Source organism: Phocoena phocoena, chromosome 1 (genome assembly GCF_963924675.1).
Source record: "Phocoena phocoena chromosome 1, mPhoPho1.1, whole genome shotgun sequence".
In the NCBI taxonomy this organism is placed as follows: domain Eukaryota; kingdom Metazoa; phylum Chordata; class Mammalia; order Artiodactyla; family Phocoenidae; genus Phocoena; species Phocoena phocoena.
In genome coordinates this window covers 186,627,999-186,645,176 of record NC_089219.1, presented here as the reverse complement: position 1 = coordinate 186,645,176, position 17,178 = coordinate 186,627,999, and the positions used below count along the sequence as shown (strand labels likewise).

General features: G+C 55.2%; 1 protein-coding gene and 1 pseudogene across 2 annotated transcripts in view; one reads left to right on the top strand and one right to left on the bottom strand.

The window, feature by feature from the left end:
* Positions 1-1,140: 1,140 nt before the first annotated feature.
* Positions 1,141-5,903, bottom strand: LOC136118758 (alpha-1,3-mannosyl-glycoprotein 4-beta-N-acetylglucosaminyltransferase-like protein MGAT4E; annotated as a pseudogene).
* An 8,115-nt stretch (positions 5,904-14,018) lies between these two features.
* Positions 14,019-17,178, top strand: part of KDM5B (lysine demethylase 5B) — a 76,122-nt gene continuing 72,962 nt past the window's right edge. Inside the window, exon 1 of one of the 2 annotated variants that reach the window (XM_065877589.1) lies at positions 14,019-14,177. The gene's annotated coding sequence lies outside the window, so the exon portion shown is untranslated. Of the gene's footprint in view, positions 14,193-17,178 lie in introns of both variants that reach the window. The other variant, XM_065877579.1, reaches the window with a different exon arrangement.

Here is a 17,178-nt window from a genome sequence, read left to right as displayed (position 1 = left end):
CCACTGAACTGTCCATGGTCCTTTGTAAGCAGGTCTTTTCTTAGTCCTGTGGCCTCATCTTCTGTCCCACCACTACTCCAGCTTGCCCTCCATCGCCAGCCCCACTAAATGATTTTTTTTCCCCAAATGAGCCAGGTTTCTTCTCACCTCTGGCCCACTTCTCTACATGCTGTTTCTTTTACTGGAAAATTTCCCTGACCTTCTTTCCTCATCACCTGGCTATCTTCTCCAATTATCTGGCAGGTCTAGGCTTACACGTCTTCCAAAAAGCCTTTCCTAAGCTCCCAATAAAGTTTCAACACAGGTCTGTACTCCCCCAAGGACCCTGTACTTCTTAAGCCCAAGAGGAACTTTTTTTGTCCCTGGCACACAGTGGGGATTCAGTCATTCTGATGAATGGATGAAGCCCAGAAGTCAGGGAAGAAGACTGATTTGTACTGTGTACCTGCTCCAGAGAGTGAAGGGAGTGAGATCTGAAAACAAAAATGCCACTAGGTTTTTGACTATTTTTGTCTTTACAGATAGGAGTTTCAGCAGCGCCGGGATGCAGAAGCCAGAATGCAGAATGCGGAGGAGAAAGTGAAGCTTCGGTTATAAGCTATTTGTGCCCGAGTTCGTTTGTGAGGGAAGAAGGGAACTAGATTGGCGCCACGGAACAGCTTAAAAGGACAGAGTCAGGGGCTTAGTTTTATTGGTACGCGTCCATCTGCTGCATTCCAGAGCCTCAGAGAGTTCGACTTCTGATGAGAGGCCCTTCCTTGGCTTCTTATGGTGTAAATTCCAGGGCCTGGCCGTGATTTCCCCTCCTGCTACCCCTCACCCCGGCCTCTAACTATGTGCGAACACACACACCAACACCCTGTATTTGTGCTGATCTCAGCATCCCAGGGATAGATTCTGGGAATGACCAAGGCCTTGTCCCAAACCGGGCTAAGCTATATCCAGCCCAGAAAAAGACAACCTATAAGAGTCGCTTGTTTGGGTAGGAGAGGGGAGGAACAGGTCTAGCATCTCGGTGGCACCAGAAGCATGACCACGTCTTCCCTCTCTGCCCCTCATTCCCTGGCATCCCCACCCCACCCCCGGGTCACTCAGATAGGCTAGAATGACAGAGCTGCAAGATTTTCAGTTTTCTTCGCCTTACTGAGTTACTTCCTCCTGAGCTGCCCCCATGTCCCTGGCATGTTCCTCCCAGAGGCAGATGTGCCTGACGCTGAGCCCACCCACCTGGTTAGCGTTCGCCACCGGCCTCACGCAGCTCACCTCGTGCCCCACGCTCTGTGGGACTACCTCCTGATCCGGCTGCCCTTCCAGGAGGTGGCCCAGCAAGGCGAGGCTGGTGCAGCGCTGCGGTGTCCCCTCGGGCTCGTAGCCCAGCTCCACCTGCCCCTTCTCCAGGGCGTGCTTGCCATCCACGATGGTGCCCGGCAGTACCTGCACCCTCCTCAGGTCCGCTGGGTGGTTCAGGATGACAGTCAGGTGGTTCCCTGCGCTGTGGGTCCAAAAGGACTCGTCCAGACTGTAGGCCTGCCAGGGGAAATGGACCTCAAAAACCTTCATGTCTGTGAACACGGCTCCTGGTGGGTTGTCAGGGGCTTAGGGGCTCTTTTTCGGCATGCCCGAGGCCTTCTGGCTGTGTCGTTCGGCGCATGGTAGGGGACTCGGTGGTAGAACAGGAACGGTCTGCAGAGGATCGGGTCCTTCTGGGCCAGGAGGGTGCGGAAGTGAGGGAGGAGCCTGGCGAGGGGCTTCTCCCCGTAGAAGAGGAGGAGGAAGTGGGCCAGCACCGGGGGTCCCCGCTGCGGAAGAGCCTGCCCTGGAAGCCCAGGTTGGAGAACTCCAGGAGCGACCAGGGCTGGGACCCCAGGGTGTCCGCTTTCCACTGAACGTGGTGATGAAGTTGGGGGCGCACAAGGTGCCGTCCTCCAGCAGCAGGAAGTACTCCGAGAGCTTCGCGGCTCAGCTCAAGAGGAAGGCGTGGTCCGTCGTCCGCTGGGAGTAGGGCTCCCGGCGAGAGGCCCCGCCCCGACGCCGCCCTCGGGGGAATGGGCCTCCGGCGGGGCGGGAATCGGCGCCGCCCCGCCGAGACCTGTGGGCCGAAGAGGCTGGAAATGCGGAGGCCGGCCTCCCTGAGCCAGGCCAGGCCAGCGCCCGCCCGGTGGGCAGCAGCGTGTACGGGAGGCCGCTGCGGTCCGACCGGGGCCTCGAGCAGGTGCCGACCGTCAGCCACGCTGGGGCGGCCAGCAGCGCGGTCAGCGTGCAGGCAGGCCGGGTGGATGCCCTGCGGCACCAGCAGATGCTCGTCCCGCCCTCGCTGCTTGGCTATTTCCCACCCCAGGGGGCAGTTTCAGATTCTCGCTCCGCAAAGCGTGGGCGGTAGTCCAGCAACATCGCCCCGTTTGGAAGCTTATTAGACGTGCGGAATCTCGTGAAGCAGAGTCTGCATTTTAACAAGTCACCAGGTGCCGGAGCTGGGGTGCTGCGTCCCCACGGGCCCCTGAGGCTTCTTTGAACTGGAATTGCGTGGCACGTGGTTTAAGTACTCAATAAATATTAGTTTTTTTTTTAAATTTTTGTCTGTGCCACTCCGCTTGTGGAATCTTAGTTCCCCCACCAGGGATCAAATCTGTGCCCTCGGCAGTGAATGCGCCGGGTCCTAACCACTGGACCGCCAGGGAACTGCCAATATTAGCTATTTTTATAGTCATTTTCATTCCTTTTGATTTTACCCAGCTCATCTTCCCAAAGCTCTCCTTTAAAGAAGATCTACTAGAAAAAGCCCTTCTCCTGGGAGTCAGGAGTCCAAGACTATTGTCTCAGCTCTGCCACTGACTGCGTGGCCTCCAGCGGGTCCCTGTACCCCTGACCTTAACGCTGGGTGAACTGGACACGTGGCCCGAAGGCCCCCTCGCCCCCCAGGGTTCTCTCACGCCGTGATCCCACCCTCCTGGAGCGGCCACGTTACCTCTTCCCTCCTTCCCCCTCCACACAAAGGCCTTGGCGGGGAGAGGACTGTCTGCCGGGCCCGATGCCCCCCGCCTTCCCCCCTTCTTCCCTCTGAGCCCCTTCTTCTCCTGATGCTTCTTCCCCCCTGGGGAGCCCATTCCCCTCCTCGGAATGCACTCTTCTTTCTCTGCTGGATTTTTTCCAAATATTTGAAGGTGAGATTCTGCCAGTCTTCTAGTGGCTCCAGATCCTTCCTTCTCCTATAACGGCCCTCCTGCGGCCTGGGCAGAGTCAACTCCTGGTCCTCCTTTCATAAAAAGAACAGGGTTTAACCTCTACTGGTTTCCCATGAGCCTTTCCAGGGAAATAGCGGGTCAGTCTCCCCAGAGCAAGCCCAGCACATTCTCAGGATGTCTGACCACTGGCCAGAGTACCCAGGGCTCAAGCAGTATTTGTTGTCTTCCTTGCCTTAACAGATATGGGGGGGAGTGCAGCTTCTCTGTGGGCCAGTGGGTCCGGCCAGCTCCGCACCCACCCCCTCGGAGTCTCCTGCTCTCCAGTGAGAGGTACAGGGCATTTCCGAGACTCTACCTGTCCACACCCACCACACACCCTTAATCCCCACAGTGAGAGCAACGTTGCTACTTGGGCTTCAATAGCCATCCTGTTCTGGTCGTCTTCAATTTCCCTGGGGACTTTCAGAGTGAATGAGAGCCACAGGAACCCACCGCCCACCAAGGTGACGCAGCAGCGCCCGACGGAAGCCTGCATAGCAGCTCCTACAGCAAGAGGGCAGGAGGGCGACAGGATGGCAGGGGGTGCTCCCCGGTCCACGCCTCCACCTCCCCGTCTCCTGGGAGCCTGGCCCTCCCGACGGCCCTATTCCAGCCTTCATCTCACTACGGTTAACTCACTTCCCAGGCCCGCCTTTCTGCCTGACCTGGGAACCTAAGCCTTCTTCCCGGCCTCAAGACGGGAGGCCACCTGTCCTGGGACGTTTGCTGCCTTCTCTTTGTAGGTTTGTCTGGAGATTCCACTTCCCCAGGGCTCTCCCTGCTCAAATGATAACAGCCTGCTGGGCCTTCAGTGATGAGGGCCGTTTATCTTAGAAAGATGGTCACCACCCACCCCTACTTTTTTATTTTTATTTTTTTTGCAGTACGCGGGCCTCTCACTGTTGCGGCCTCTCCCGTTGCGGAGCACAGGCTCCGGAAGTGCAGGTTCAGCGGCCATGGCTCACGGGCCCAGCCGCTCCGTGGCATGTGGGATCCTCCCGGACCGGGGCACGAACCCACGTACCCTGCATCGGCAGGCGGACTCTCAACCACTGCCCCACCAGGGAAGCCCCCCTACTTTTTTAAACAAAAGTCAAACAATTTATTAAAATAGCTGAACTTGAAGTGTTGCTAAGTAATTTGGTGCCTTTCTTACTTCTTGTAAAGGGCGTCCTTAATTTATCCCAATCCTTAATCTCATTCACAGACCTTGATTAGAACATGATTCTGGGACTTCCCTGGTGGCGCAGTGGTTAAGAATCCATCTGCCAGGGGCTTCCCTGGTGGCGCAGTGGTTGGGAGTCCGCCTGCCGATGCAGGGGACGTGGGTTCGTGCCCCGGTCCGGGAAGATCCCACATGCCGCGGAGCGGCTGGGCCCGTGAGCCATGGCCGCTGGGCCTGCGCGTCCGGAGCCTGTGCTCCGTGGCGGGACAGGCCACAGCATTGAGAGGCCCGCGTAACGCAAAAAAAAAAAAAAAAAAAAAAAAAAAAAAGAATCCATCTGCCAATGAAGGGGACACAGGTTCGAGCCCTGGTCCGGGAAGATCCCACGTGCCGCGGAGCAACTAAGCCCGTGCGCCACAGCTACTGAGCCCGCGCTCCACAACAAAAAAACAACATGATTCTGTTAACTCAGAGTAAAAAAGAAAATCCTTTTGTGAGTGGTGGGCTGCTGGAATTCAGGCTGGCTCAGACTCAAAAGCACTTGTGGGCTGCTTTTTCCCTGTTAGTGTCTTTTCTCCGGAGAGAATGTGTTTTCCTGATTGTCTTTTCTCCGGAGAGAATGTGTTTTCTGTTTTGCTGATTTTCTGATTAAATGATCAGTGGAAAGGCTCTGATATACCTTGTCTCCCACTCTTGGTCATTTGTCTGCCTAGTCAGGACACAAAAGGAAAGAAATCGTAGTAATTTCTATGCCCCCAAGGCTATACTATTCTCTAATTTCCCCATTTGCATGGTTCCCTGCCAGTGTAATATTTTGGTAGAGGTTACCATGCTTCCCTCCCTTAACCATTTAGCCTTTTGATAAGAGTTACAAAAACAGTACTTATATATGATAGGAAGGCTTAAACTTTCCTTACCTGGTTTCCTTAAGTCAGATAGGTCATTCAGATACAAACCACTACATGTAACAGAAATAGGCTTCTTTTTTCTAGAACATAAATACATGGATACATATACTGACTGAATAAAAGGCTCTACAACTATAGCCGGAGGAATTCACCCTCAAGGGAACAGCCCTGTTCCCTCTGCCCCTCCTGTGCGGTTTACCTGTCACACCAGCGGGAGCGCTACCCTCGCTGAGCCCTGAGTTTGACAGGCTCCTGGGAGACCAGGAGAGAGAGAAAGAAGAGTTGGGGTGCTGAGGACCCGCACAGCGACTGGGCCCCTCCCCCCAGCTCTCCAGCCTTGAGCTGAGCTCCTCTGTGACGTTGCTCTGTGTCCTGCCACCTGTCCCATCATCAGGGCTACACCCGGCCAGGACTTAACCTGTGGGCGGTGCTTACCTGAGAAGCACGGAACTGCCCCCCAGCACGCCCTCCCTCTACCCCGTCCCTCCCGCCCTCGGTGGTTGGCTGGCTCCCGACTCTCATTCCCTCTCACCTTCTGACTTTGTCACCCTTGCAGTTACCCTTTTTCACTTCTGCGACGTTGCCACTTTTCCCGGTCTCCTGGACCATTCCCGTCACTGTAAAAAGGACGTCTGCTATCTTCCGGTGGGTAAAAAAAGCAAAAAGCAAATCCCTCCCTGAATTCATGTTCTCTCCAAATCCTGCCCCGTCCCTCTGCAGCCCTCAAGAGCAACACCCCTGGAAAGCTGTGTCGTCATCATCTGTCTCACTTCGCCGCCATTTCCTCCTGCATCTCACTCAGCCCCTTCCTCCCTGAGACACCCTTCCCGTGCAGCGCTCGCCAGCCTGGCCTTCCTTCCCTGGTTCTTTCCCTGGCTTCTCCTCTTCCCAGCCAGTGACTGTCGAGGGTCCCAGGGTTCTGACCCAGTCCCGTGGCTTTAAGCGCTGTGTACATTACAGGCGTGTGCATACACGTGTGTACATACAAATACATATAAGGTGTGTGCATATCTACATATATCCTTTCATATATACGTACGTTTCATATATACGTGCACGCGCACACACACAGACACACACACACACACACACACACACACGCACGCACACACTGAGAACTCCTAGGGCTGATCTTACCTCTAGCTTTGGCCTCTGTCCTGAGCTCCAAATTACCTGACTCTTCACCACCTCCTTTTGGATTACAGGTATCTCAATTTTAACAGAGCCAAATAGAATTATAGACTCTTCCTATTTCCCAAATCTTTTCCTCCCCAAGTTTTCCCCATCTCAGTAAATAGCACCACCATTTTTCCAGCTACTCATGGGAAAAGTCCTCAATGCCTCTCTCTCCTTAACACTCCACGTTCAATCTACTCAGTCCTGTTACCTTTTCCTCCAAAATGCACCCGGAATACGACCCTTTCTCTCCATCTCTGCTGCTGCAACCCGAGTCCACACCATCATCACCTGATGCCTGGACCACGGCCACCACCTAACTGGTCCCTCCTCTCCACCCGTGTTCTCCTGTAACCTTCCCTCCACGCGGCAAAGAGGTCTTTTACATCGTAGACCGAGTGATATCCCTTCGTGAACTCCAGACCACAGCCTCCTGGGTCCTGCCTGACTGGCCATCTGTCTCTTTGACTCCATCTCCCGTCCCCCCCACTCCCCGCCCCTCCTCCCCCTCGCGGGAGGGGGCATCCCTCGGACAAACCAAGGTGTTTCTCAACTCAGGGCTTTGCATTTGGTCTTCTTCTTAGAACTTTCCTCCGGAGACTTTCCGAGAGCCGACCCCTCCCAATACCCACATCAGAGATCAGACGTGCTGTCTCTGGCCTCCAGTCATCGTGGCTAAAGTCGCCTCTCGCCACCTCTCCCGTCCTCCCGTTGCGCTACCACGCATTCTATTTTCTTAGCATTTCTTGCTACCAGAAGCTATCCTCCTCGCATGTGTCGCTGTCTGTCTCTATCCACTAGGCTGATGGCCCGGCCTTTGTTTTATCCGATGTCACATCCACAGCACTTCGCACAGTACCTGGCCCAGAGAGCGAGCTCAACAAGTATGTATTAAGTCACTAGTTATCGGGATGATGCGATACGGTGAGTGGTCATCTACCTCTTCCACAAACATGTGCTAGGTGCCAGGGACACAGCAGTGCCAGGAGGACCGGGCAGTACAACAGAGAAGGGCAATACGTGTGCAATGGTTAAGAGCTCAGATTCTCGACTTAGACTCAGACTCGGGCCAGAATGTGCTTCTGTTAAACTTACTGGCCGTGTGACCTCGGCCAAATGACTCAGTCTCTCTGAGCCCCAGTTCCTCATCTAGAAACTAAAGATAACGATGGCTACTCTCAGGTGTTCTTATGAGGATGAGAAGAAATCATCCACAGGAAAATGCCCAGCATACAGCAAGCACTCAATAAATGTCAGCGCTTTTGTGCTAACAATGACTGTTTTTCAAACACGGAGACCAGCAATGCCTTCCTTTCTGTCATATTTGAGACATCCATCTCCCTTTATTGCTAAATCCCCACCCAAATGTTTACTTTTAGACTCTTAAACAGACGCACAGCACTTTGAGAACACTTCTGCATCTTGGCACCTGATTCGCACTCCTCTGAGGGCCTTAGAGGGGGCAAACAGTGGAGGAAGAGGGGAAAATAGGTATTTTTTAATTGAAGCACAGGGGATGTAAAATGAAAATAAATACTAAACAAGCCCTGGCAGGTCCCTCGGCAGCAGCGCAGACCGGGGTGAGCCGTCTGAGATGCTATGCCTGTTGCCATGGTGTGTCCCAGGTGTGGGCTCCAGACTTTGCTGGAAGTTAGAGCTCTCCTTCCAGCCTAGAAGCATGAACTTGAGCCCCGGCAGGGAGGTGGGGAGATGGGCAGGAGCTCACCTCTATCCCTCAGCGTCTCTCTCTGGTGCTCCCTTGGTAACCATTGTTCTCCCTGAAGGTCAGCAAACTCATCACCCCACCAGCCTCTCCAGGGAGGTGGCTCCACCCAGAACACACTCGGACCACAAGCACGTCTGGTTGGGCCACACACTGTTTTTTAGAAATTTGATTGAAGATTGAACATCTAAAAATTAGGAAAGATTGTATAAATAATTAGACTTCTGGCTTCTCTTGAAAATTGCAACTTGCCGCCACCCTGGCCTGAGCAGTGATGGCCCCGGTCGCCGGATGTGCATTCTCTTCTTCAGCGTCCACCTGGCTGGTTTCTCTCATTTATTTCTGTCCCCTGAAGGCATCTGAGTCTTTGGCCTTTGCTCTAAGTCAGGTCTTGGGAGACTTGAAGACTATGCTAGGTCCTGGTCTTATACTGGGCACCTGAAAAGATGGGGCACAAAGTGACCCCTTGAGTTGAAGGACTGTGGGCAGAGGTAGGAGGGAAATGAATAGAAGATTGCAGCCAAGTGAATAATAAACAGTACAAAACAGACCGAAGAGATAAGCAATAGGGATTGATCTTGTATGTGATGTGGACAGCGTTCTGGAGGATGTAGGGAAGACATGGCAAGGAGCAATGGCCAAACCTTGAGGTGAGGTGGGTGTGAAGAAACTACTGCAGCTACATCTTCTTGAAAGCTAGCAAACAACAGGAAAAACTAACCTCCAAGCAGCATTTTTCCAACTGAGGGTCAGAATCCATAATAGGTTACAAAGCCAACCTCGTGAGTCTCAACTGGCACGTGCATCTCTGTATAAGTGCAAGTATTGTTTTGTGAAACCGTTAGAATGTAAGTGAAGGTACTATAGATGACAGTCCAGAAAGTGTGAAACCAGCGTGGCTTAGAGGGGAGAGAATGGACACATGTTGGCAGCTGCAGGGCCAGCTGGTGGTCAGATTTGGGATGGGGTTTCCATGTTCTCTTTCCTCAGCTTGGTGTTTAGGGAAGATCACAGGCTCCAGTGTTCCCATTCCAGTCCTAGCTCTGTTGTTACCTGTGTGATTTTGCCTAATAAACTCTTCTGAGTCTCAGTTTCTCCATTTGAAAAATGGCGGCAGTATCACCCATCTACTTCACGGGGTTGGTATGTCCCATAGACTATGAATTACTCCCAGCCACTGGTGTGGTCCTATTCCTGGTCGCACAGTATCTCTAGGTGCGCAGATAGCATCCCTTCCTGCCAGGGGAGAGAAGAAAGGGACTCAGCGTTAGGATTTTGTGTCAGACCCTGTGCCGGACATGTGACAGGATTTGGTTGAACACTGGATTTCAAACGAGCACGGTGGATTCGGGAGTGCTCTGGGAAGTTCAGATATAATTAGTGTAGAAGTCCTTTTATTCCTGTTGCAAGACTTTCATCCTGGATGCAGAGAATTTCAAACATTCCAACCATCCAAGGCCCTAGAGCATGCTGAGAGGGGTCCTCAGTCCAGAGACCTTCCTTAGGGGTGACGGTGGCGGCTGCAGTGTGAACAAGGAACTTGAGTTCTTCTCTCTGCCTCTCACCTTTTCCCAGCAGAGTCCAGAACCTCCAAAGTGGCCCAACCTGAATGGGAGGGAACACCCCGAAGGGAGTGTGGGTAACGCTGCTACCCTGCCCCAGCCCTATGGGCAGGGCTGGCGGCACCAGGACTGAGCCTCCCTGGGGAGGGACCCACACACCCAGGTAAACCAAAGTCCTGATCCTGGATCCCTTTGGGCTGAGCCAGAGAGAAGGGGGTCCCATGACTGGAGAGGAAGAGAGGATGCTCCCAGAGACAGAAGCCCAGGGATGAGACCCTTGTCTCCGTGGGAGCTGATCTGCAAGGGCAGCCCCCATAGCTGCGGCTGGGGCAGAACCGGGAGCACAGAAGTCCCACCAAAGAGACATCCAGCAGAGCAGGAGGGGTTGCTGCTTCCAGGGAAATAAGCAGGGCAGGGGAGCTGGGGAATGTCAGGGGCGCATCCCAGTGCGTGCCCCCCCCGCCCCCCCCCCGCCCCCCCCCCGCCCCCCCCACTGATCTGTTGTGAGACCTCTTCCTGCTTACCCTGGGCAACCAGATTCTTCTCCTTGTCCGGTCCAAAACTCCATCCTCAGCCAGACAGAGCCACAGACACTAAAGGCCATTTCCCTTCCCCTTCAACAAACGTGTGGAGCTCCTACCACGTGCCTGGTCCCCGGCTGGAGACCGTGACTCCCTCCCTCCAGCGGTTTACAATCCGGTGGAAACCCTTGCCTGTGTAGGGCACGAGGGCAGGGACGGCAGTGGAAAAAGACAAATGCCTGGTTAAAGGAACAGGAATAGAGAGACGCCGTGGGAGTGCACAAAATAAAGCAAAACACGGAGGCCACCAAGGCGGCAGCTCATCCTGAGATCTCAAGGTCTGTGGGTCTGTCTCCACAGGGGACATCTGACACCAAGCATTCGGGCCCCCAAAGGGGTGGGAGAGGACGACAGTGGACTAGAGGGAGGGGCCGAGCAGGATCGTGAGGAGGCTAAGGAAAGGCCTGTGCGTCGGTGAAATTAGGCGAAAGGAGAGGAGAGAGGAGGTCCAGCAGCGTTGGGGAGGGACGAGCGCTGTGCAAGGGACGCTCGCAGAGACCGGGGGCCGCGCGGAGCGCAGACGCACGCCCACCCCGCGCGCCAGGAAAGCAGCCGGAGGCGGCGGCGGCCTCGGGGCGGGAGCTGCCCTCCACGTGCGCTACGTGCCGCGCGGGCCGCCCCCTTCGCGGCCGCCGGGGAGCCGGCCTCCCCACTCCCGGAACCCAGTCCGGAGGTGGGCGCGGGACCAGGTCGCCCCCGAGTTTGCGAGTCTGCGGCGCCCGGAGGAACGCGGGGGCGCCCCATCACCGGGCGGCCGGCCCGGGGTGCAGGATGCAGAGCCAGGGGCGCGGGCCGGGTGGGGTCGGGCAGGCTGTTCGGGAGGCCTGGGGGCTGAGCGGGCAGGAGGAGGATAGAGACCCCAGGGACGTGTGCGAGGCTCCGGGGCCGCACACAGGCGGCGGCTGGAGACGGAGCCCGGCGGGGCGGGGTGTCGTCCCGGGTGAGGAGGGGTTCCTGGACACGTGGCATCCGGACAGGGCTCGGTTACGCTCCGGCCGCCGGGACTGCCACCCACCGGCCGCGGCCCCGGATCCGGCGGCGACGCTGGCCCGCCCCTGCCTCGCTGCCAGCTGCCCAGAGACCCAGACCTCCGACCGAGAGCGCAGCACAGCCACTGGGGAGCCCTGCGCCCGCGGAGCAGACAATGAGGCGCGTGCCCCGCCCCCAAGCGCCGCGCCGTTCGGCCAATCAGCGCCCACGCCGGCCGGCCAATCAGCGCCCGCGGCCGGGCTCTTTAAAAAAAGAAGGACCGGCGCGGCGCCGCTGTCAGCTGGGTGGATCCCTCCGCGCATGTAAACACACATCATAAAGGGCCGGGAGCGTCTCCGCCTCCCCGCGGGAGGAGCGGCCGCGGGCGCAGCACCTTTTTCCGGAGGAACTCTATGGTCCCCTCGCCGCCTGGCGGCCGACCCTCTCTCAGCGTCACGACGCGTCCGCGGGGAGCCGACAGCCGCTGCGCAGTCTGGAGCCACGAAATCCCGTGGCTGGGGTCGCTACCGGAAGTTGGGGACGCGAGGCCGGGAGGGGCGGGGGCGGCCCGCGGGCACCTGGGGACTGGAGAGTTTTCCGTGGGTTCGCTGTCCTGCATCACGGTCGTAATCCGTACGTGTCTAGAGTTTTCCTCAAAGTTATGCCTACCTGGCTTAGCGGATGCCAATGCTAAGTGTGAAAATAGTCTTAACGTTGCTCCTAGGAAAGAGCACATGACAGGAAATCAAGTCTAGCGAGACCCTCTAAAGCACAGACCGCCCACGGCAAAGAGCAACAACGAGGATTTTTTTCTCCCCAACGTTTTACTGTGAAAAAATTTGAAAGATTCAGAAAAGTTAAAACCATTTTTTGCAGCCGACTCCTCTATCCCCTGCACCTAGATTCTAACTTGCTATCTCATATCCTTCTTACACCGATGACTTTTTCTCTACTAGGATGCCAGCTGCCCTTGGCCTCAGTCTCCATTGTCATGGCTTAGGTAGGTCCCAAAGCCCTAGACAAATAAGGCCTGCCTTCTCCAAGGACCTTTCGGTTTACTTAAGAGTTTACTGAAGAGGAGCTTTCTCCCCTCGCCGGCCTTTTAGTCGAAGAATCCTCAAGGATGATACACCTCCAGGTGTATCTAAAAGCAGGGCTAGAACTGTGTTGACACCTACCTACGAAGGAGGCCCTGGCAAACAGTCCTTCCATGGGTTTGGCTGCTCTCTGGATAAAAGAGATCTTTTTTAATGTTGAAGTCCTACTTTTTGAGTTCTCTCCCCTTTTCTGGGGAAGGACATTACCTGACCCCCACCCATGTGTCAAAATTGTTCTTACCTCTTAAAGTGCCTTCATGATCTGCTCTGCAAAATGGGGGTAATAGCAGTGCCTTCCAAGCCGGGTGGGAGTGAAGCTTCAAGGAGCGAATATACCACTACACACAAGGCATTTACAAGGATGTCTTACACACAGTAAGCATCAGATAAAGAAAGGCTCTCATTCAGGCTAATCACTCCCAGATTTACATCTCCACTTCTGATCTCTCTCCTTCTGATTTATATGCTGAGCCTGTTGGGTATCTCCAACTGTACCAGACACCTCAGACTCAACATGGCCAGAAGTGGACCCACGAGCTCCCTCCCCAGACTGACTTCTTGTTCCCCAGCGATGCCAGTGGCCGCACCCACTCAGGCATGTACCTATACCCCTGAATCGCTCCTTCCCAACTTGTCACTTTTATGCCCTCCATTTGCATCCCTCCCTCCTAATGAATTGCACCACTGCCTTAATTTAGGCCCCATCATTCCTCATCTGGATTATTTCAAGGCTCCCGCTCTTCTCACATCCAGTTTCGCCGTGTATTGCTCGCGGACCACACTTCCCTGCAACACCCTACCTTCCAATAAGTGAAGCCTCCACCACTTGTTAACCTAGGAATTTGGGCAAATTTCTTAATCAACCTATGCCTCTCTGTCGTTATTTGTAAAATGGAAACGAGTACCTGCCTCGTAGGGTTGCTGTGTATATTAAAGATTAATCATGAAAGCCCGTGGCACAGGGCCTAGGAGATGAAGTGATCAGAGTGTTAGTTTATTATCCTCCTAACTGTTGTTTTCTCACCTACAGGCTGTTGTCACGTTCAAGCTCTTCCCTCTATCTGGAAAAGCCTCCTCCGTCCCCGACACCCTGCGCCCCTCGGGTTCTGACCAGGTGTCCTTGCACTTCCACCACGGCGCTTCCCACGGGGCGGGACGGGACGGAGCGTACACCCGTGGGCCCGGCTTTTCCCTCAGACCCGTAACTTCCCGAGGGAGGGAAGGGGTTCTGGCACGTAGTCAGTGGTCAGTGGCTGCCGGCTGGGCTGGACGGTGAGAACGAGCTCCGTCCCCCGGGGGCCGCCCCGCCCGGCCCGGAGGCGGGCGCTCAGCACGGGCCGGGTGGGGGTGGGGTGGGACTCCTTTTCCTCGCCGTGGCGGCGGAGGCGCACGGCGTGGCTGGCGCGGCGCGGCGTCGTCGGTCGGTGTCGGCGTCGGCGTCGGAGTCGGAGTCGGAGGAGCCGGAGTCTGAGGAACCGGATCCGAGGCTGAGGAGGAGGAGGAGAAGAGGAGGAGAAGAAGAAGGAGAAGGATTAGAAGGAAGGCCAAGGAACCGGAGGAGGCCAAAACCGTCGCTCAGCCGCGTCCGCGGCGCCGCGAGGATGGAGGCCCCTGGCCCACGCCCCGCGCCGGCCCTCGGCGGCCCCGGCCCGCTGGGCGAGTTCCTGCCGCCGCCCGAGTGCCCGGTCTTCGAGCCCAGCTGGGAGGAGTTCGCCGACCCTTTCGCCTTCATCCACAAGATTCGGCCCATAGCCGAGCAGACAGGGATCTGCAAGGTGCGGCCGCCGCCGGTGAGTCTCGAGCGGGGCTCGCGGCCGGCCGGCGGGCGGCTGGGCCTCTGCGCGGGGCGAGGGGACAGCGGACGGAGCGCGGCCGGGATTCGTATCCGGACGGAGAGGCGGCAGCACCACCGGCACCGGGGTCGCGGCCGTGCGCCGGAGCCCGCGGGGAGGAGGGCGGGCTGGCGCGGAGGCCCCCGGGTGCGGGTGCGGCGGGTGCGGGGCGCCGGGGGTGCGGGGTGCGCGCCCCGCGAGTTGTCGCGAGGAGGAAAGTTTTCAATATGGCGGCGGAGCCCCTGGTCCTTTGTGTGGAGGCGGCGGCGGCCCGGGCGGCTTCACCTGGCGCCCCACCCTCCGGCCCCGGACCCCCCGCCCCGGCCCGGACCCCTGGCGGGCCCCCGGGCCGGGGACTAGGCGGGGCGACGGAGCCAGACGGGGGCACCGCGGGCCGGGCCGAGCGGACGTGCTGAGGGGGCGTGAGCGTGGGGTTCGGGGGGCGGCCGCCCAGAGGCTCCCCGGCCCCCGCCCCGAGAGCTGCACGCGGCGGGCGGTGTCAGCCCCGAAGGCGGAGGCCGCCCCGCGTCCCGACCCGGAGCGGAGGCCCCAGCGCAGCCCCCTGCCCGGGTGGGCGTGAGGGTGGGTGTTCCCGAAACGGTCACCAACGGCTGCAACGTCGGCGGAGAAGCCCTGCCGGCCCCTGCCCCCTCCCCTCCTCCTTTCCTCCCCTCCCCCTTCCCTCCCCTCCCCTCCCGTCACTTCCCCTCCCCCAGCCCCCGGCCGCAAACTCCGGACCCCTGGGCTGTGCCCACCTTTCGGACCGGCCGAGGCGGCCTGAGCAGTTGGATGGGCCGGGACCGTTGGCCGGAGGTTTAACTGCTTTTCCGACAGTTTGAGAAGCTTCTCCCCGCTCCGCCCCCGCTCCCTCGGAGGAAGCCCCCCCCCCGCCCCTTTCTTTCTTAGGCTTGTTCTTTGTAATGACGTTGGAGTTGAGGGGTTCTGTGCGTAACCGCTCAGCCTGGAGAGCTGTGTCGAGGGAGATCCCGACTGAGTCTGTCTGATCCCAAGTCCCCCCTCCCCCCGAACTGAAATGCGGACTCTATATTGGAGTTTTTCTTGGACTAGTTTGAAATGGAGATGAAATACCTGTCTCCGGGAATAACTGGTCAGTTAGGATGGGGGAGATGATTGAGAATAGACGCCTTTCTCTCAAGAAGTAGACAAGGTTGATTGTCGTTGCTCAAGGGAAGTGCTTGTCGGTTGGAGCGCAGAGGCCTGCAGAAGTTGTGCGGTGATTGGGGCCAGGGTTTTAGTTGTGGAAGAATAGGGCATGGACAGGTAGCAGCGGAGCTTTGTGTCAGCGTTAGGGACGGGGACTGTGAATAGTCCGCGTTCGCATCCACGGGCGTCCATTCTGAAACTAGGCAACTTGAGCAAGTTCTCGGTAGCCCAAGTGTGCAGTCGGTTCCTGGGGGGGAGTTGTCCTCCATGTTGGTATTGTGGTGCACTAGGGCTGGGGTAAACCCTTTATCTACTTTCTTTTCCTATTCCTTTTGTCGAGTTCTGTTCCTAGAAAGATAGTGTTGCTCTGGTTAGGTTTGGCTACTCATTTCAGCGTCTTGGCCAGAATATTAATGGTAAGCTCTGCAAAATGTGTGATCTTACTGCCTTTCCCCATTCTGAATGTCAGACAGACGTGATGGCCACCATTTTGTATTGAGAGTGGTACTTACTACAGCCGAGGAAGGGTATTAAAGAGGCACAAATAAATAATCCACAAACATAACCAGTGCTCTGTTTTGGAGACCTCCTTTGTGTGGAGGAGGCTTCTTCCTCCTTTGTTTAACAAACTCCTGTGCCAATTGGAAAGAGTTTGGGAGTATTTCTAGTAGATATAACCGCAAAAAGGGAAACCTGTCCAGAAGTTGTAGCTCTTGAAGAAGGGTCTTGTTGGAACAAAGGGATCTTAAGAGATGGAGATGTAAACAAGTCTTTGTTTTAGAAACCGTTTTCTTTTAGAAAGCTGACTGTGAACAAGTGGTTTCATATAGTTGAAATAAAGCAACAACAAACCAAGAGATAAGAAATATTTTCCATGGCGATAGCTATATAATGCCCGTGTTTCTAGATGATTTGTTACCACTAAGTGTTTGGAATACAAGTGACTGTATTAAAATGGGGATTGGGTTTATTGGTATTTTATTTCTCGGAAGAATTACAAAGCATTTCTATTTCCTTTTGTCCTTAACTTTGCATCTTTAATTAATGGTACTTAACGTAGCTTCAATTTATAGCTGCTTCTTAGTGATGGTCCTAAACTGCTTTGCTACTGAAACTTGAGGTTCACAGAAATTTGTTAATGAAAATATAGTAAGATAAATATGATAAAAGGTAATAAAATCAAGAAGATGATATTCAGATCCTGAGTTATAAGTTTAAAGAGGGTAGTAAACAAACCTATTTTCAAATTACATCAAGTATGTAGGATAACTAGGCTTGTTTCCTGGACTTTTTTTTTTTTTCCAATTTACAATTAATCTGACTTCTGGTTTGTTACCTTTAGATGCAAATTTTCATTTCCTTCTTGATGTACTTAGATTTCTTTTTAAGGACACATTTTCCATGTCACTTTGTGGTGTTTGCGGATGATTAATTTTAGGGGTGTAACTGTTAGGCAAAAAATAGTGGACTGCTCGGTAAATACTTTTCTCAGTCTCTCGAGTTTGATAGGAATATATTTGATGGCTTCAGTAATTTACTCTGTTGCTCTCAAACATGTAACATTTGGCCATAGGTAGGCAGATTCCACAAATTTCTTCTCTGGAGGTGTCCAGACATTAGAGATTTAAGTCAAACCCCAGATGGCACAATAGACACATTTTTCAACTCTAACTTCCTGCGGTCATTAGTTTGATCCCTTAAGCTTCATAGCCAAAGTGTAAAACTTTCAAATGTTCTAATCCAGTCAGTGTCTTAATCCAGTCAGTGTCTTTGATTGAGC